We start from the raw sequence: 19,876 nt of genomic DNA, 5'->3' as shown, positions 1-19,876 counted from the left end.
GAAATATAAACAAGTGAAGTTATACATTGGTTACATATGTCTTAAGTGAAATTTGGCATGCTTTTATTTTGAAGGCGAGTTAACGCTGTTGACAGGAAGTTGTTGTTGCTATGGAAACAATAAAAGTTGCACAGCGGGCAGAACTTGTCATAAAGTCCGCGATAATAACACCCACCCATTTAGAGGGAAGATATGATTGGTCAATTGTACTGTCATTTGACATTACTCTCTCGTTTTAGTTACTATAGCGGGCCCTCTGTGAATTCATAGCTGGAAGTCCAACAGCTCCTGTCTTCACAGACTCGCAGAGAGGGGCTTCTTTCATTTAACCCTTCACATTCCAACAGAAACTGAATAGGCAGATTCGAAGGATTTATTTCTTTGGAAATGTTATTTTAAATACAATTAAATCAAGTTATTTTGGTAAAACTAATGAAAAATATAACTAAAATGTTTTTAAATATTATTTTGTAGAATATCTTTGGCCCTCACAGAGTTTTTTTAAGTTTAATGTTTCACATCGCTTGTGAAAAATATACTATCACTATACGATCACTGATATTTTGTTGTTGACTGGACACTTCTTTTTTAAAAGAGATAGCATGTGAGGATCTCTTAAGCAATGAAGCTCACATGTCCTTTTTATATGCTGTCCATTGAAATGCTGGAAAGTAATCACCAACTGTGAGTAAGGAATCAGGATCAACTGTGTACTACTTACTGTAAGGTAGCTTCTAGCTTCATGTCGAACACTGACAGTAAGTCAACATTTCCCAGAGAGCTTTCTTTGAAATCACCAAGTAACGCTAAAAAACACAACATTTATATTGTATGACAAAGTGTTTATTTAATATATCTGGCTAGCTATAGCTACTTGCTAACGGTTTAGCTTACCCGCGCGATTCAAAGTAACGTCAACGTAGCTGTAATTTATGCTTTGCTTACATGTTCGCATAACTTGTAAGTTTACTGACAGGTACATACCTTGTTCACCTGACTCAGGTGGTGGCTCTGGGGTTGTTGTGTGAGCCACCACTTGAGAATTGCCGTCTTTTTTATTAAAAAAATGTCTAATGTCCATCTTCAGAATCTCCGCGTCCGGGGCTGACAATTTAAAGTTTAAACATTGTCACAGACGTACCTGTCAGCCAATAAAACACGTTTATTTCCATGCAACTCTCTGATTGGTCTGGTGGCGTCGTCTTGCCTCTGTGTTGCATTCACTGAACATAGGAAATTACACTTCTGCCGTCCGTCCTATAGGTAAAGTAGGTTAATGTATTATATTATTGAGGGAGAATTTGTCCGGGGCTAAAGAAAAAACATCCGGTGCTAAAGCCCCGGATGCCTACCCCAGGGGATGCCCCTGCCTGTCACCTCTGGTTTTTTTCCTGCTCCGAGGAACCACCAACATATTCTGCTGAGCTGAGCGCAATGCTCTAGCTGGAGCATGGTGGTGCAACAACTCAGACAGGTAATGTGGTGCCAGTCCATGCAATGATTTCAAAACAACAAGTAAGTACTTGAACTGGATCCTGAAACTGACAGGAAGCCAATGACGGTCTGCCAAAACGGGTGTGATGTGGTCATAACGTCTCTTCCCAGTAAGAAGGCTTGCAGCCGCATTTTGGACCAGCTGCAGGCGACGGATCAAACACTTGTCAACACCAATATAGAGGGAGTTACAATAGTCTAAGCGAGACGTTATAAATAAGTGGATTAGCTGTTCAAATTCCTTACTAGGAAGATAGGCTTTTACCTTCCCCAGAAGCCGCAGCTGGAAGAAGCTGGTCTTGACAACTGAGCTTATCTGTTTATCAAATTTAAAACAGTTGTCAAAGATGACTCCAAGATTTCTGACAGAGGGACTAAATTAATTCAGGTGACTCTGTCTTTATTAGGAAAACAAAAATATAATACAAATGGTTTAGGGGGTAAATGTAACCATCTTGGACTTAATAGTCTAACACAGTGTTTCTCAAACTTTTTCATACCAAGGACCACCTAACTAATACAAAAACACTCGCGGACCACCTAACTCCACAAATATCCAAAAACACATCGTTTTTTACAAATCGCCTGAAAATGGTACAAACAAGTGGCAAAATGTGTGATGAAGGTGTTTATCTGGGCTATTTCATGCAATCAAAAGTGAAACTTAAGCTCATTCCATTGCGGAGATATTCCCGCGAGAGTGCGAAAAACTTAAATAAATGTATTTCTTTTAAATGTGACATTTTACCAATATACTCACGGACCACTAGGGGGCGCTCACGGACCACCAGTGGTCCGCGGACCACACTTTGAGAAGCACTGGTCTAACACAATACTTTATCTGAATACATTTTTTTTTTAAACGCACTTTTTGAAATTATTTATTTATTATTTCAGTGGAACAATACAGTTTTTGTTAACATCAATGCTTTTTTCTCTTTTCTTGTGTTACTAAGATACTTTTAGACACACTTTGGCGTATGCAACACTTGTTCAGTTAAACAAGGTTTTTTCTTTTCTGATAACCTTACATATTTTAGTTATTTTCTGCTACCAAGATACTTTAAGATACACCTTGATGTACGCAACACTTAACAAAAGGGTATAATATGAAGTACTTGGTAAGGAATGGGTTTTTCATTAAGGGGTGCAAAACTTTAGAACAGGGTCAAATATTCATTAATTTGTAATGAATTGAGTTTTCTTTCTTTTGATTTTCAACATACTATTTGTACACAATGACTTTTCCATATTTCTGACAAACTATACTTTTTTGACTTTTTCCGTAAAATCTTGACAAACTATTACTTATTCTTAAATGTTGACCTATTGCTGCTTGGTTGGAGATGATAGATGAAAAAGCTACATGGTTTAAAGAACTTTTTTTTTTTTAAAACTCTCAATTCTATAAATGACTCCCCCCATTCAACGCAATAAGCCCCACCCTCCACTCAGCAAATCATCTAAAACGAAGGACCCCACTAAGACGACCGCTGTAAACTAGCCACGGATCTGAGAAAAACCAATACTCCCCCCTCGAGTTGCAGCCAGGAACAGACTCCTGGACTACCATCATCACCACCATTTTGGACAACCGAATCTTGCAATACTACTGCTACTGATTTCGCTCCTTGGGCCAAGACGTCTCTGTTTATGGACACAGTGAAATCGGTGTTGGTTGATATTTTGGAGAGGGTGATACATCGGTACAGAGAAGAAATATTCAACGAGTGCCGAGTCAGTCACCCCGGCCAGAGGCAACACGATTTTCTGAATGACATGCCCGATTTTTTTCTTCAGAAACAATTACAACGCGTTAATGAAAAGACTCTGGCTCACCTACTTCATTACTGAGATCGACCAGACTCTTATTGATAAAGACATTTTCACGGATGATTGGAGGATCCAAGGCGCTTCGGAGGCTTTTCTTCACAATCTCAAAAATTGCAATCGCCTCAAGGAGAGACTTGAAAAGATCCATGCCGAGTTGGATGGAGAAGAAGAAGAAGAAGAAGACTAACAACCAGCAGTTGACTGAAGACTTGTTCGATACAGTGACTTTTTTCTTTAAGTAAAATAAAAATGGGAAACTACTATGCAAAACGCTCTGTATATATTGATCAGAATGTAATCAATACCCTTTTAATAAGTGTGGTGATGAGGACGATTGAAAACAGAACGAGTAGTGACCCCTGTGTAAAAAGAATGGCTGAAGTTTGTAAACTGGAAGACATTCTGGATATCGTTCGTTCTGGCAGTACTATTCCAGATCATTGGGAAACGATTGTAAACGAAACATTTAAAGTGGTCCTGGAATCTTCATTTTCCGAAACATTCTGTAACATTATCTCAGAAATGAAACAAACATCAAAAGTGTATCATATGCTCTCATTGTATGCTCTGTTTGTAGATGTAATGCATCTTTGTGTCGAAAACAGCATACACATGAATATTTTGACTGAAGTGAAAAAACTCCATCACGATATCTCCAGTAATATGGGGAATTCTAAGCTGGAGACGGTCCTGGGGATGTTACAATCAGTATAACTATTTGATTTTGTGTGTGAAAAAATAAAAAAAGTGGATTTTTACATTTAAAAACTGTTGTCTTCATTATAGCAAGGGGAGCGTGTCTGATACATGTGTATTACAGTCCTTCTTTTTGTGTTTTTCAGTGTTTTCTGTGTGTCTGTACACACAAAGCACAAATCATTTAAAACAAACCCAGAATCAAATTTAGAGAGGACCATTAAGAGTCAGATAATTGACGAAATCTACTAAAACAAAGTACTTCATTATCTACTTTTTCAGCTTTTATACACAAAAGTGTATCTTTCAGTAACTTTTCTCAGAGAATGTAAGCATAAATCTGTCAAAATGTTCAAAACAGCCTTGTTTCACTGAAATAGCCTCAACATCACAAACTGCCATTAAGAGTCGTGGTTGAAATATCTAGCCTCAGTCATTGAACTAATCCTTCCTGCCAATTTGACATCATTCAAAACACCCTCTAGTCCAATAGTAGACCATTTCCTTTTGTGAAAGAAAAGCAAATATTCCAACAACTAGTTCTTGTGAAATCTGCTGTCTACTTTTCAAGCTATCTCTTCTCCACCAACTCCAAACTGGGATTTAATCAGATCTGATTGACGATCAACAATTGCTCCGATATTTTACCATTTTTAACAGTACCTTTTTTTTTACTTTGCTCACTTCAAAAGTTCTACTAAGGTAGGCCGGTTAGCTCAGATGGTTAGAGCGTGGTGCTAATAATGCCAAGGTCATGGGTTCAATCCCCATACTGGCCAGTGAATTTAACTTATTAAGTCAATGCAGCTGCACTGTTTATTTCAAAAAGTGAGAATGTATTCCGATTACTTTCACATGTGAAATCTCCAGCCAATCTATCACTCTTGGTCCACGACAAACTCCGAAATGGTCTAACTTGAATAACTATCCAAAAGTTGTCCAATCATTTACTCTCTGTCCGAAACTGAACTTGCAAAAATAACGATAATCCTAAGCATTTCTACAATTGTCACTTTCTGAACTTGCAAACACTAGTTACAATTAGGAGATGAACAATGGCACTTGTGAATTGTGAAAGGTGCATTTTTTGTGACCATGTGGCCTAATCGACAAGGAGTCTGACTTCGGATCAGAAGATTGAGGGTTCGAGTCCCTTCGTGGTTGACATATCTAGCCTCAGTCATTGAACTAATCCTTCCTGCCAATTTGACATAATTCAAAACACCCTCTGGTCCAATAGTAGACCATTTCCTTTTATGAAAGAAAAGCAAGTATTCCAACAACTAGCTCTCGTGAAATCTGCTGTCTACTTTTCAAGCTATCTCTTCTCCACTGTTACAGCCGCTGCTACCTTGTGAGCTTAAGTCTGTTTGTGTATGTAAATGAGCTGTGCAGTTCCTCTGCTGTCATTGACCGTCCGGACCGCTCAACATCCGCGGGGATTGGACAGACGTCGCCCAACCCCTGCTCGCTTCTGCCACGTCATCCGGGGGAGGAGTATAAAGGCTGAGCACGGACAACAGTCGGGAGGCTCTGTATTTTGTGTCAGATGCCTCAACCCTATCCTTGTGATAAGCCTTCATTCTGTGAATTCTGAGATTTAGCGTGTGTCTTTGGTATTAGCTCCACTGATTAGCAGTCTCTATAGTAGGGTTCTAGGCGAGCACACTGAGTAGCAGTGTGTCGTCGGGTTCTGTGTTAGCGTAGGGATTTTGTGTGTGTGTATACTGCTTAGATCCAGGTTGATTAGCACCTGTAGACCAGCATTCCTGTGTGTTTATACTGCTTAGATCCAGGTTGATTAGCACCTGTAGACCAGCGTTCCTGTGAGTGGATATTGCGTAGAGCCAGGTGATTAGCACCTGTAGACCCGCACCAGCTGTGTGTTTCCACAGTCTCGTTTTGTTTATTGCTTGTTTCCACTTGAGTAGTGAGATTTGTTTTTCTTTCTATAGCGGGGCAACTCTCTTTTGGAGACCCTTTGTGTTGTGTTATAGTGACAGATTGACCCGTGTTGTGGGGCCAATCTGTGTGACCATCATTTTACTTAGTTTCAGTAACAATAAAACCACCGGTAACAAATATACCAAATCCAATCTGGTCGTGTCGTTTCCCGTTTGTACCCTAGCCAAGTGGGAACGTAACATCCACCAACTCCAAACTGGGATTTGATCAGATCTGATTGACGATCAACAATTGCTCCGATATTTTACCATTTTGAACAGTACCTTTTTTTTAAACTTTTCTCGCTTCAAAAGTTCTACTAAGGTAGGCAGGTTAGCTCAGATGGTTAGAGCGTAGTGCTAATAAAGCCAAGGTCATGGGTTCAATCCCCATACTGGCCAGTTAATGTAGCTTATTAAGTCAATGCAGCTGCACTGTTTATTTCAAAAAGTGAGAATTTATTCCGATTACTTTCACATGTGAAGTCTCCAGTCAATCTATCACTCCTGGTCCACGACAAACTCTGAAATGGTCTAACCTGAATAACTATCCAAACGTTGTCCACTCATTTATTCTCTGTCCCAAACTGAACTTGCAAAAAAACCGATTATACTAAGCATTTCTACAATTGTCACTTTCTGAACTTGCAAACACTAGTTTCAATTAGGATATGAACAATGGCACTTGTGAATTGTGAAAGGTGCATTTTTGTGACAATGTGGCCTAATGGACAAGGCGTCTGACTTCGGATCAGAAGATTGAGGGTTCGAGTCCCTTCGTCATTGAATTATCTAGCCTCAGTCATTGAACTAATCCTTCCTGCAAATTTGACATCATTCAAAACACCCTCTAGTCGAATAGTAGACCATTTCCTTTTGTGAAAGAAAAGCAAGTATTCCAACAACTAGCTCTCGTGAAATCTGCTGTCTACTTTTCAAGCTATCTCTTCTCCACCAACTCCAAACTGGGATTTGATCAGATCTGATTGACGATCAACAATTGCTCCGATATTTTACCGTTTTTAACAGTACCTTTTTTTCAACTTTGTTCGCTTCAAAACTTATACTAAGGTAGGCCGGTTAGCTCAGATGGTTAGAGCGTGGTGCTAATAACGCCAAGGTCATGGGTTCAATCCCCATACTGGCCAGTTAATTTAACTTATTAAGTCAATGCAGCTGCAGAACTAGTAGAACTTTAAAAAATTGAGAATTTATTCTGATTACTTTCACATGTGAAGTCTCCAGTCAATCTATCACTCCTGGTCCACGACAAACTCTGAAATGGTCTAACCTGAATAACTATCCAAAAGTTGTCCACTCATTTACTCTCTGTCCCAAACTGAACTTGCAAAAAAAAACGATTATACTAATCATTTCTACAATTGTCACTTTCTGAACTTCAAACACTAGTTTAAATTAGCAGATGAACAATGGCACTTGTGAATTGTGAAAGGTGCATTTTTTGTGACCATGTGGCATAATGGACAAGGCGTCTGACTTCGGATCAGAAGATTGAGGGTTCGAGTCCCTTCGTGGTTGAAATATCTAGCCTCAGTCATTGAACTAATCCTTCCTAAAAAATTTGACGTCATTCAAAACACCCTCTGGTCCAATAGTAGACCATTTCCTTTTGTGAAAGAAAAGCAAGTATTCCAACAACTAGCTCTCGTGAAATCTGCTGTCTACTTTTCAAGCTATCTCTTCTCCACCAACTCCAAACTGGGATTTGATCAGATCTGATTGACTATCAACAATTGCTCCGATATTTTACCTTACTTTTCTCGCTTCAAAAGTTCTACTAAGGTAGGCCGGTTAGCTCAGATGGTTAGAGCGTGGTGCTAATAATGCCAAGGTCATGGGTTCAATCCCCATACTGGCCAGTTAATGTAGCTTATTAAGTCAATGCAGCTGCACTGTTTATTTCAAAAAGGGAGAATTTATTCCGATTACTTTCACATGTGAAGTCTCCAGTCAATCTATCACTCCTGGTCCACGACAAACTCGGAAATGGTCTAACCTGAATAACTATCCAAACGTTGTCCACTCATTTACTCTCTGTCCCAAACTGAACTTGCAAAAAAACCGATTATACTAAGCATTTCCACAATGGTCACTTTCTGAACTGGCAAACACTAGTTTCAATTAGGAGATGAACAATGGCACTTGTGAATTGTGAAAGGTGCATTTTTGTGACCATGTGGCCTAATGGACAAGCGGTCTGACTTCGGATCAGAAGATTGAGGGTTCGAGTCCCTTCGTGGTTGACATATCTAGCCTCAGTCATTGATCTAATCCTTCCTGCAAATTTGACGTCATTCAAAACACCCTCTGGTCCAATAGTAGACCATTTCCTTTTGTGAAAGAAAAGCAAGTATTCCAACAACTAGCTCTCGTGAAATCTGCTGTCTACTTTTCAAGCTATCTCTTCTCCACCAACTCCAAACTGGGATTTGATCAGATCTGATTGACGATCAACAATTGCTCCGATATTTTACCGTTTTGAACAGTACCTTTTTTTTTACTTTGCTCGCTTCAAAAGTTCTACTAAGGTAGGCCGGTTAGCTCAGATGGTTAGAGTGTGGTAGCTTATCAAGTCAATGCAGCTGCACTGTTTAATTCAAAATAGTGAGAATTTATTCCGATTACTTTCACATGTGAAATCTCCAGTCAATCTATCACTCCTGGTCCACGACAAACTCTGAAATGGTCTAACCTGAATAACTATCCAAAAGTTGTCCACTGATTTACTCTCTGTCCCAAACTGAACTTGCAAAACAAACGATTATACTATGTGTTAGGGAAATAATTATCATAGACGCCAAGATGTGACATACAGGACCAACCTTGACGTCTGTTTACCTCCTTTAAGGACACAGGCTGCTTCAGCCAATAATGTTATTGTTCCCATTCTGTGACCGGTCAATACTGGGTCACAGATGGTCTGTATTGTGGGTACACTGGGACACTTCCTTCTCTGTTGTCTGAGGACTTCAGGGCATGACATATCCAAGGCCATAAGTGGCGGAAGCTGGTAACTTAGTGTGCCCAAACTATCTAAAGCTATCTTATCAAAACATGTTGATGACTCTCTGTGGAACCAGTTAAATGGGCTAGCAAGAGACAGGCTCCCCAGAATTGACGTGGCAACCCACCCGTGCAGTCTCACCGTGACTGCCGTGACTTGTGATGTGAATACTCTGGCCAGAAACTCCAAATAAATCACAGTGGTTTGACATCAAAGCTCCTGCTCTTCCCGTGTCTCCTTCCTGAGTCGGTGACTCCACTGCATTGCTACACAGAAGTTTCCTCTACAAATTGGCGTTGTCGGCAGGAAACCAACACATTTTCAGAGCTGGTAAGTGTGATTTCAAATCTACATTTTGAATTGCCTTGCCAGACTCTGTGATTGACGGTATCCTAAAATTACCTGTGAAACTGAGCAGCTGCGTTTCCTTTTGGTTAATGAACATTTGGGGATAGTTAAACCTAGGGAATCAGTGTCTGGGGACTCAGTCCTGGCTGATTTCCTCTGTGTATGCTGCTCGGGACGGAAGTGCCATACAAGCATGCACAGCTCATGTTTAGAGAGACCTTAAAGAAAGGGCATCAGTGAGGTGGAGCTTCTGTGTGAATTGAAAGCAATGCAAAAGATTTGTACTGGACAAATCGCCGGATTTTGAGGGTCTTAGTAGCCAGCACAGCAGTTGAAAATAAGCAGCCAAGAGATACCATACTGTTATCACCTCTCTGTAAAAACGGCTCCGGCTGCAGCCTTGGGAGTGTGTGTAAAAATACCTCCCCCGTGTTTGTGGAGCTGGGGCAGTATAGCTGAGAGGGAGAAAATCACAGTTTTTTGTCTAGGCTTTAACTCACGGCATCGCCGTCCTTCAAACGGGACGGTCTAAAAGCACTCGTTGTTTAGGACCGCTTTCTCATAGTAAGACGGGCCAGCGCGAAGTGCGTGCATCACCCGATGCGCTACGGCTCTCTGGAGCAGGTGGCGGTCAGGAGTGCATACATAAAAATGATAGGCTAATTGATCAGTGGTGTGTAGTGGCAAGCAAGCATAGGCAAACTGTGTTTCACCTTGAGGTGAACTCGATAGCAAGTATATATAGGCTGGTCGTACGGACTACAGTCAACTGAGCTGTTGTTTGGAGAGAAAGGGCAGGGAAAAAGTCTGTGGGCTCCGATCGGGGGGGCACAGCGCCACTAGAAACAAATAGCCTAGTGGTTGTCGCAAGAGGATAAGCTAGTTATCGCTCTTGGACGGCTTTCAGGCACGGATAAATCACTTGTATACAAGGGTGAGGCGTAAGAAGACGCCCCACTGGAGATAATTCCCCACCCCCTCTAAGATCTCTCTAAAATCCGGACTAATATTGAGTTGAAGAGCTTTGCTGTCACCCTGGTGTTTATTAGTGAGCTCATGTTTGTTTGTCCAAATTGCAGTGTTGATCTTCAAATACTAACCACAAACATGGGTAATCATCTGTCCACACCTGAGCCGGTTGTTAAAACTAAAACTCAAACATACGATAATCAACCATCACACCTACCAAAATTCGCAACAGACAAACAGAACTACACACACATGTTTTCCCCAAATATGCCGTCTGGGATAGTCGGCAGAGCTGTAGGCTGGAATCATGTGATGCCTTTTACAGCATCGATGTGCGAATTCTCACAACAGAACAATCAGATAGGGAGAACCCCGTTTGACTGGCCATACACAGGGACTTTTGATATGAGTGTGCTGCGGCAGGCTTCTCAGATTGTAGATGATGATCCTAACCCAGCTTGGGACAAAGTGTACATGAAACAAAGCGTGAGAGCATGGATGTCTGTGGGTAAAAAGAGTGAAAGTGAAGGTGGATGTGAATGGGGCTCTAGTGAACTCAGAAGACTGCTTGATAATGTTTCCAAATGTGTTGCAGGTTGTCACTTACTCAGCTTACAAGCCGCTTTTGACGTCAGAGCAGATATCATGTCCAGAATAAGAGAGAGACATGGCAACGATGTAGCGGCCGTAGCTAAGGCTATAATGTTTGACTGGCTTAGGCGCCAGGGCAAAGCGCCCCTCCCGTCCCAAGTGATTAGCATCTTGACAGACGCAGGGGTCCAACTAACACAGAGCATTATCAAGGAGCACACTGTAACTCTCTGCCCCAAAGTAATCCCCACCACAGAGACAAAAGAAATAAATCATATTGCCAGAAACTCAGATAACGACTTGTTGGAGGCAGTTGCAGCTATCATAAACAGCAGACAGATAGAAGTGAAGAGGGAAATGGAAAGGGAGCAAGAAATACTTGACGCACACACAGAGCGAAACGCAGGTTTACAGGAAATGGCAGATTACAGGGGCGGAGGTGAGGCTTCTGGTTATTCAGGTGGCCAGTCTTCAGCAGAGACAGGGCCATCTCCAGCGCAAAGCCCCCCTCCCCCTCCTTCTTTTTCTTCTTCTCCTCCTCCTCCTCCCCCTCCTCCTCCTCCTCCGCTCAGTTTAGAACCCAGCAGAGCAGCACACACACCACGCCAATTCACATCTAAGGAGATAGCGGCACTCAGGGGAAAAATGATCACAAGAAAGGCGTCACAGGCTGCGCAAGAGCAAGAGACACATAGTGCAGCGCAGGAAGCACAACAAGCCGCTGCCGCCAGTGAAACACACAATGCCCCGAAAATCCTGATAGGAGAAGTCCCGGTATTTAAACCATGGACTCCCTCAGAGGTTATCGATGTCACAAGACACGCCCCCAACCCCACTAAAAACCCAGATGAATATCTATCATGGCTGACTAATGTGTGTATGGTCTATAACTGTTTGGTGCATGATGTTAAACAGCTGATCGTCCTCACATACAAAGCCGAATGGCCAGCATGCAAAGATGAGTTTAAATTTCCAGTGTGCACAAACGCAGGAGATTGGCCTGTAACACAGTCCCTCACTCAGTGGCTAGAAGCTGACGGAGCTAAGGCTATCAAAGCATGTGCTACAACTCACACTGACTTTTCCCAAGTGATGGCTTGCATCCAGGGCCCTACAGAGACAGTGCCAGACTTTATCCAGAGATTCATAACAGTGTGGGACAACAATGCAGGCATTAAAAGAGAGATCAATGATTTGTTTGCAGTACAGAGCTTATTGCATAACCTTATCCCAGAGACAGCTCAAGCTTACATGTTAGCCACCCCTGATTGGCAGATAAAAACCTGGAAAGTTACTATTGCCACCATGCGAGCCCTACACAGAAGCCAGATTTGTCTGATTCCCCGAACGGCCCAGGTGCTGCAACATCTTCCTCAGAGCAGCACACAGGCTTATCAAGGTCAGAATAACTCCCAGCAGACTCAGGGACAAAACCGCACACCACAGTATCAGAACCAAGGACAGTCACAAGGTTATCAAAACAAGAACAGGCAGCAGCAAAACAGGAACCCCCAAAAACAAATGCAATGCCACGTCTGCGGCAGCACTGATCATTGGGCAGGGAAATGTCCTAGGAGGTGGGGAGCACAGCAGCACACACACAATTTGCCTGCCCTGCCCCCACCCCTGCAGCCCGCACTGCCGCCTCCCCCACCACCCCCACCTATGTCCAACAGCCACTTTCCACACTATGACAGGCAGGCCCAGCAGGGGCAGTATGCCGCAGCACAGGGTGGCTATAATGAACAATAGGGAGGCCATGGAGGAATAGGATCAATAACACAAAAAAATCTCCATTCAAGCAGCAACTATTCGCCTTTCCAATAACCCCCGCGAAGATCCAATGATGCCGGTTGAGGTTAATGGCACAACTGTTGACATTTTGGTTGACAGTGGTGCCACATTATCAGCTGTACGAACAAAGGAGCAAGTGTGTAAAGCAACTAACAGTTTTGTTACCACTGTAGGCGTTTCCGGCGTTCCAATAGCAGAGCCTATTTCAGAGAGAACTAATATTTCCGTTGATGGATCACAGGTGCAACACTCTTTCATTATCTCAGATGGCAGCCCAATTAACCTAATGGGCAGAGACCTACTGTGTAAGCTACAAGCAACCATACATTGCACACCAGACGGGCTGTAATTTACAATACCAGACAGCAGAGTATATCAGGCTGTTCAATTCATACAATCATCTCTAAACAATCTTTATTGTTGGTCATTTCCAGATTTCCAAATGCTTTCCATTTTTTCCACAGAGGGAATTCAAAACATTGCTAGCATTTCCCCAGCATGCACCTCTATGATGTCATCTATGAGGCCTGTGTTACATTGTCACTGCACAGCTGCATTTAACCCATCAAGTGAGTATGCACTGTCAGTGAGGAGTTTTTGCAATAGGTCAGATCGGTTGGAATGCGAGCATTTTCTATTTATAGGTCCACAGGGGTGCGCGTTGCCTATTAGGCTCACACCCTCACAACAGGGCCTTCATGTTGTAGAAACTGCCCCACACGTCACACTAGCTGTCACTACAGGCAGTAGTCCTGAGGAGGTGGGGGCCATGGCAGCCCACTGCCAGGCCCGGCTAGAAGTTGCAACAGCTTCTCTCCCACGCACACACACACCTAATCTGATCAACCTAGGGGAGGAACATTACATGCTACGTCTCCCTAAGCCCATCTGTCTCCCCCAAAGCACATTTTCTCACTTTCAACCACCCCTCCCCACAGAGTATGGCCCCCCTTCAGATTTTTCAGAGGTCCCAGCCACCTTATGGGCCAAACACAAGAACCATGTGGGGTTTGTAAAGTCTGCACCCCCTCACAGAGTGACACTTAAAGCCAATGCCAGATTGCCAGCGATCAGACAGTACAACTTACCCCAAAAAGCCATTTTGGGCATTACAGGGGTAATAGAGTCGCTACTCGCTCAGGGGGTCCTGGTTTACACCTCCAGCCCCTGCAATACACCAATTTTGCCAATCCCAAAGCACAACCGCCCTGAGGAGTGGCGTTTTGTCCAAGATTTGCAAGCTATTAATGCCATTGTCATTCCCACAGCACCCATTGTGCCGGACACCAATTCAATCCTTGCTTCTTTGCCTCCAGACAGCACACACTACACATTCATTGATCTTTGTTCAGCATTTTTCTCTATACCTTTGCATCCAGAAAGCCAGTATCTGTTTGCGTTCACTTTCAGAGGTAAACAGATCACATACACGCGCCTCCCATAGGGGTTTGTTGAATCACCTACTGTGTACGCAGCAGCTGTTAAGAGAGATCTGGACACTGGTCCTTACAGGAGGTAGTACCTTGCTTCAGTATGCTGATGACCTGTTGATTGCATCCCCTATCAAAGACGCCTGTCGCATCGACTCCATTCTGCTCATGAAAAGACTTTCTGAATGCGGACACAGAGCATCCCTGGCCAAGTTGCAATACTGCCAGACTGAGGTCACGTATTTGGGTCACATTCTGAGAGATGGACACCGCCTCCTCTCACCTGCGAGAGTCTGCCTTTTGAACAAAGTGCCACCACCGCACACAAAGAAGGAGATGCTTTCCTTCTTGGGCATGGCAAACTACTGCAGACATTGGATATATGAGTACGCTGCTATGGACTCCGTCCTGCGTGCTGCCACTCTGCAGGCCGCCCCTAACATTGTTCAATGGTCTGAGGACATGCACACTGCTTTTCAGGACTTAAAGCAGGCCCTCACATCGGCTCCGGCCCTGGGTCTCCCTGATTACCATCAACCTTTTCATCTACACGTCCATGAAAAGGGGGGCTTTGCAACGGGCATCTTGGTACAGAAGCATGGCTCTAATTTTCGGCCTGTGGCGTATTATTCGTCTCGACTTTCCCCTGTGGTACTTGGTATGCCTTCATGCCTGCGAGCAGTGGCCGCAGTTGCAATAGTTATCAAGCAATCCTCTCCCATTGTACTGGCCAATGACTGTGTAGTTCATGTCCCACATGCAGTTTTGCACATTCTGAACACCTCTGCTACTCAGCATATGACAGCAGCAAGGCGCTCTGGTTATGAGGCGGTCATTCTTTCAAGCCCGCACATCACTCTCAGGCGCTCCCCTCCTCTGAACCCAGCCGCACTGGTCCCAATACCAGACTTTGATCTAACACATGACTGCATCACAACCATTGATCTGTCTTCTTCTCCCAGAACTGATATGTTGCAAACTCCAATCCCAAATTCAGATATGATTCTGTACACAGACGGGTCTGCCTGCAGACCGTCTGACACATTACGCTTAGCTGGCTATGCTGTTGTGAACGACTGGGAAGTCTTAGAAAGCCGAGCGTTGCCCAATGGCACGTCGGCTCAGGCGGCAGAGTTGTATGCTCTACTCAGAGCGTGCATTTTGGCTAAAGATAAAGTTGCGACCATTTTCACAGACTCCAGGTATGCTTTCGGGGTATGCCACGATTTTAGAGTCCTGTGGAAAATGCGCGGTTTCTTAACATCGGCTGGTAAGCCTATTCAACATCATGCGTTAGTGGCTCAACTGTTAGACGCTATCCTGCTCCCAGCACAGCTAGCAGTAGTTAAATGTGCTGCTCACACAAACTCTGTTGATCCTATTTCACACGGAAATGCGTTACCCGACACGGCGGCTAAACAAGCGGCCATTTCCTCCTCCTCCATGGTGCTCCAATGTCCCTCCACACAACCTGCAGAACCCATTTGTTTGCCTTCCTTTAATGATGTGGCAGACATGCAAGCCCGCGCTGATGCTAGGGAGAAAGACTTATGGCTGCGCAGTTGTACACTTGTGGCTCCACCCAGATGGCCGAATGGTCTGCCCCCGCTCGTTCCTCCATGTTTTGGCACATGTTGCTCATGGCTCTACACATGTAGGAAAAGGAGGGATGAATGGGATTATACAATCACAATGGTTTGCCCCAGGCATCACACTAGCGACACAGGCCCTAGTAGATAGATGCATGACATGCCAGCAGACAAGAAAGAAAAGTGGCCCAGTCCAACACGAACACCTGGTACCCCCGCCTGGGCCCTTTGTAAATATGCAAATCGACTTCTCACACATGCCACCATGCCAAGGTTGCAAGTATCTCTTGGTAATAGTGTGCCAGTTCTCCAAATGGGTAGAGGCTTACCCAACCAGAAAAGAAGACGCTAGAACAGTTGTAAAGTGTCTTCTCAAAGATGTTATTCCTAGATTTGGTGTTCCAGCAGGGATTAACAGTGACAGAGGTCCAGCATTCGTCTCTAAGATAACCCAGAGTCTAGCTACAGTGTTAGGGTTCAGATGGCAGTTGCACGTTCCCTATCACCCACAGAGCTCAGGCCAGGTTGAGAGAATGAACTTGACCATAAAGGAGAAACTCACCAAGACAATGTTGACCACAGGATTTAAATGGGTAGATGCACTACCACTAGTCCTGTGCTCCATCAGAAACACACCGAATGCTACGACAGGGCTTAGCCCCCACGAAGTATTGATGGGAAGGGTAATGTCGACAGGGTCCAGTCCCCCAGTAACACCCCATAAACTTACTCTTTTGTGGACAGATGATTACATGACTAACTATGTAAAATATCTGACCGACATGTTGAGAAAGTTTCACAGACAGGTGGCTGATTGTGAAAGGTGCAATTTCACAGGTGGCTAATTCAGGTCTAACCTGAATTATTATGCTTTTGACAAAAGATGATCAAACCACTGATGAGAGATGATTTTTCCTATTATGATTGGCTGTATCAATCATTGTGATTGAATGTTTCAATCTTATTCTACTTTGTGATGTAATTAATGTAAGGTGAGACCACACTCGAATCTGGAGACGCCTATTGAGTTAATTATTGACCAAATTATTATTAGGCTAATGTTTTTAGGTTATCATAAATGATAAAAAGAGAGGACTGTTAGGGAAATAATTATCATAGACGCCAAGATGTGACATACAGGACAAACCTTGACGTCTGTTTACCTCCTTTAAGGACACAGGCTGCTTCAGCCAATAATGTTATTGTTCCCATTCTGTGACCGGTCAATACTGGGTCACAGATGGTCTGTGTTGTGGGTACACTGGGACACTTCCTTCTCTGTTGTCTGAGGACTCCAGGGCATGACATATCCAAGGCCATTAGTGGCGGAAGCTGGTAACTTAGTGTGCCCAAACTATCTAAAGCTATCTGTGAAAGGTGCAATTTTTGTGACCATGTGGCCTAATGGACAAGGCGTCTGACTTCGGATCAGAAGATTGAGGGTTCGAGTCCCTTCGTGGTAGAAATATCTAGCCTCAGTCATTGAACTAATCCTTCCTGCCAATTTTACATCATTCAAAACACCCTCTGGTCCAATAGTAGACCATTTGCTTTTATGAAAGAAAAGCAAATATTCCAACAACTAGTTCTTGTGAAATCTGCAGTCTACTTTTCAAGCTATCTCTTCTCCACCAACTCCAAACTGGGATTTGATCAGATCTGATTGACGATCAACAATTGCTCCGATATTTTACATTACTTTTCTCGCTTCAAAAGTTCTACTAAGGTAGGCCGGTTAGCTCAGATGGTTAGAGCGTGGTGCTAATAACGCCAAGTTCATGGGTTCAATCCCCATACTGGCCAGTTAATGTAGCTTATTGGTCCACGACAAACTCTGAAATGGTCTAACCTGAACAACTATCCAAACGGTGTCCACTCATTTACTCTCTGTCCGAAACTGAACTTGCAAAAAAAACGATTATACTAAGCATTTCTACAATTGTCACTTTCTGAACTTGCAAACACTAGTTTAAATTAGGATATGAACAATGGCACTTGTGAATTGTGAAAGGTGCAATTTTTGTGACCATGTGGCCTAATGGACAAGGCGTCTGACTTCGGATCAGAAGATTGAGGGTTCGAGTCCCTTCGTGGTTGAAATATCTAACCTCAGTCATTGATCTAATCCTTCCTGCAAATTTGACATCATTCAAAACACACTCTGGTCCAATAGTAGACCATTTCCTTTTGTGAAAGAAAAGCAAGTATTCCAACAACTAGCTCTCGTGAAATCTGCTGTCTACTTTTCAAGCTATCTCTTCTCCACCAACTCCAAACTGGGATTTGATCAGATCTGATTGACAATCAACAATTGCTCCGATATTTTACATTACTTTTCTCGCTTCAAAAGTTCTACTAAGGTAGGCCGGTTAGCTCAGATGGTTAGAGCGTGGTGCTAATAAAGCCAAGGTCATGGGTTCAATCCCCATACTGGCCAGTTAATGTAGCTTATTAAGTCAATGCACTGTTTATTTCAAAAAGTGAGAATTTATTCCGATTAATTTCACATGTGAAGACTCCAGTCAATCTATCACTCCTGGTCCACGACAAACTCTGAAATGGTCTGACCTGAACAACTATCCAAACGGTGTCCACTCATTTACTCTCTGTCCGAAACTGAACTTGCAAAAAAAACGATTATACTAAGCATTTCTACAATTGTCACTTTCTGAACTTGCAAACACTAGTTTAAATTAGCAGATGAACAATGGCACTTGTGAATTGTGAAAGGTGCAATTTTTGTGACCATGTGGCCTAATGGACAAGGCGTCTGAATTCGGATCAGAAGATTGAGGGATCGAGTCCCTTCGTGGTTGAAATATCTAGCCTCAGTCATTGATCTAATCCTTCCTGCAAATTTGACATCATTCAAAACACCCTCTGGTCCAATAGTAGACCATTTGCTTTTGTGAAAGAAAAGCAAGTATTCCAACAACTAGCTCTCGTGAAATCTGCTGTCTACTTTTCAAGCTATTTCTTCTCCACCAACTCCAAACTGGGATTTGATCAGATCTGATTGACGATCAACAATTGATCCGATATTTTACCGTTTTGAACAGTACCTTTACTTTTTTACTTTTCTCGCTTCAAAAGTTCTAATAAGGTAGGCCGGTTAGCTCAGATGGTTAGAGCGTGGTGCTAATAATGCCAAGGTCATGGTTTCAATCCCCATACTTGCCAGTTAATGTAGCTTATTAAGTCAATGCAGCTGCACTGTTTATTTCAAAAAGTGAGAATTTATTCCGATTACTTTCACATGTGAAGTCTCCAGTCAATCTATCACTCCTGGTCCACGACAAACTCGGGAATGGTCTAACCTGAATAACTATCCAAACATTGTCCACTCACTTACTCTCTGTCCCAAACTGAACTTGCAAAAAAAAACGATTATACTAAGCATTTCTACAATGGTCACTTTCTGAACTTGCAAACACTAGTTTCAATTAGGATATGAACAATGGCACTTGTGAATTGTGAAAGGTCCAATTTTTGTGAACATGTGGCCTAATGGATAAGGCATCTGACTTCTGATCAGAAGATTGAGGATTCGAGTCCCTTCGTGGTTGAAATATCTAGCCTCAGTCATTGAACTAATCCTTCCTGCAAATTTGACATCATTCAAAACACCCTCTGGTCCAATAGTAGACCATTTCCCTTTGTGAAAGAAAAGCAAGTATTCCAACAACTAGCTCTCGTGAAATCTGCTGTCTACTTTTCAAGCTATCTCTTCTCCACCAACTCCAAACTGGGATTTGATCAGATCTGATTGACGATCAACAATTGCTCCGATAATTTACATTACTTTTCTCGCTTCAAAAGTTCTACTAAGGTAGGCCGGTTAGCTCAGATGGTTAGAGCGTGGTGCTAATAACGCCAAGGTCATGGGTTCAATCCCCATACTGAACAGTTAATGTAGCTTATTAAGTCAATGCAGCTGCACTGTTTATTTCAAAAAGTGAGAATTTATTCCGATTACTTTCAAATGTGAAGACTCCAGTCAATCTATCACTCTTGGTCCACGACAAACCCTGAAATGGTCTAACCTGAACAACTATCCAAACGGTGTCCACTCATTTACTCTCTGTCCGAAACTGAACTTACAAAAAAAACGATTATACTAAGCATTTCTACAATTGTCACTTTCTGAACTTGCAAACACTAGTT

General features: G+C 42.9%; 11 non-coding genes across 11 annotated transcripts; all 11 read left to right on the top strand.

Moving 5' to 3' along the window:
• The first annotated feature begins 4,728 nt into the window (after positions 1–4,728).
• Positions 4,729–4,802, top strand: trnai-aau. The gene has a single exon. It is a non-coding gene; the product is annotated as a tRNA-Ile (tRNA).
• Positions 4,803–6,294: 1,492 nt separating this feature from the next.
• trnai-aau lies at positions 6,295–6,368 on the top strand. Its single transcript has one exon. It is a non-coding gene; the product is annotated as a tRNA-Ile (tRNA).
• Positions 6,369–7,040: 672 nt separating this feature from the next.
• trnai-aau lies at positions 7,041–7,114 on the top strand. Its single transcript has one exon. It is a non-coding gene; the product is annotated as a tRNA-Ile (tRNA).
• Positions 7,115–7,432: 318 nt separating this feature from the next.
• trnar-ucg lies at positions 7,433–7,505 on the top strand. The gene has a single exon. It is a non-coding gene; the product is annotated as a tRNA-Arg (tRNA).
• Positions 7,506–7,772: 267 nt separating this feature from the next.
• trnai-aau lies at positions 7,773–7,846 on the top strand. The gene has a single exon. It is a non-coding gene; the product is annotated as a tRNA-Ile (tRNA).
• Positions 7,847–17,102: 9,256 nt separating this feature from the next.
• trnar-ucg lies at positions 17,103–17,175 on the top strand. The gene has a single exon. It is a non-coding gene; the product is annotated as a tRNA-Arg (tRNA).
• A 266-nt stretch (positions 17,176–17,441) lies between these two features.
• trnai-aau lies at positions 17,442–17,515 on the top strand. The gene has a single exon. It is a non-coding gene; the product is annotated as a tRNA-Ile (tRNA).
• Positions 17,516–17,736: 221 nt separating this feature from the next.
• On the top strand, positions 17,737–17,809 carry trnar-ucg. Its single transcript has one exon. It is a non-coding gene; the product is annotated as a tRNA-Arg (tRNA).
• Positions 17,810–18,075: 266 nt separating this feature from the next.
• On the top strand, positions 18,076–18,149 carry trnai-aau. The gene has a single exon. It is a non-coding gene; the product is annotated as a tRNA-Ile (tRNA).
• A 669-nt stretch (positions 18,150–18,818) lies between these two features.
• Positions 18,819–18,892, top strand: trnai-aau. The gene has a single exon. It is a non-coding gene; the product is annotated as a tRNA-Ile (tRNA).
• Positions 18,893–19,544: 652 nt separating this feature from the next.
• trnai-aau lies at positions 19,545–19,618 on the top strand. The gene has a single exon. It is a non-coding gene; the product is annotated as a tRNA-Ile (tRNA).
• The last annotated feature ends 258 nt before the right edge of the window (positions 19,619–19,876 follow it).

This window comes from Gymnodraco acuticeps, unplaced genomic scaffold (assembly GCF_902827175.1).
Source record: "Gymnodraco acuticeps unplaced genomic scaffold, fGymAcu1.1, whole genome shotgun sequence".
NCBI classification, from domain to species: Eukaryota; Metazoa; Chordata; class Actinopteri; order Perciformes; family Bathydraconidae; genus Gymnodraco; species Gymnodraco acuticeps.
Note: the sequence above shows the minus strand (reverse complement) of the source record. Positions and strands in the feature narration are given on the sequence as shown.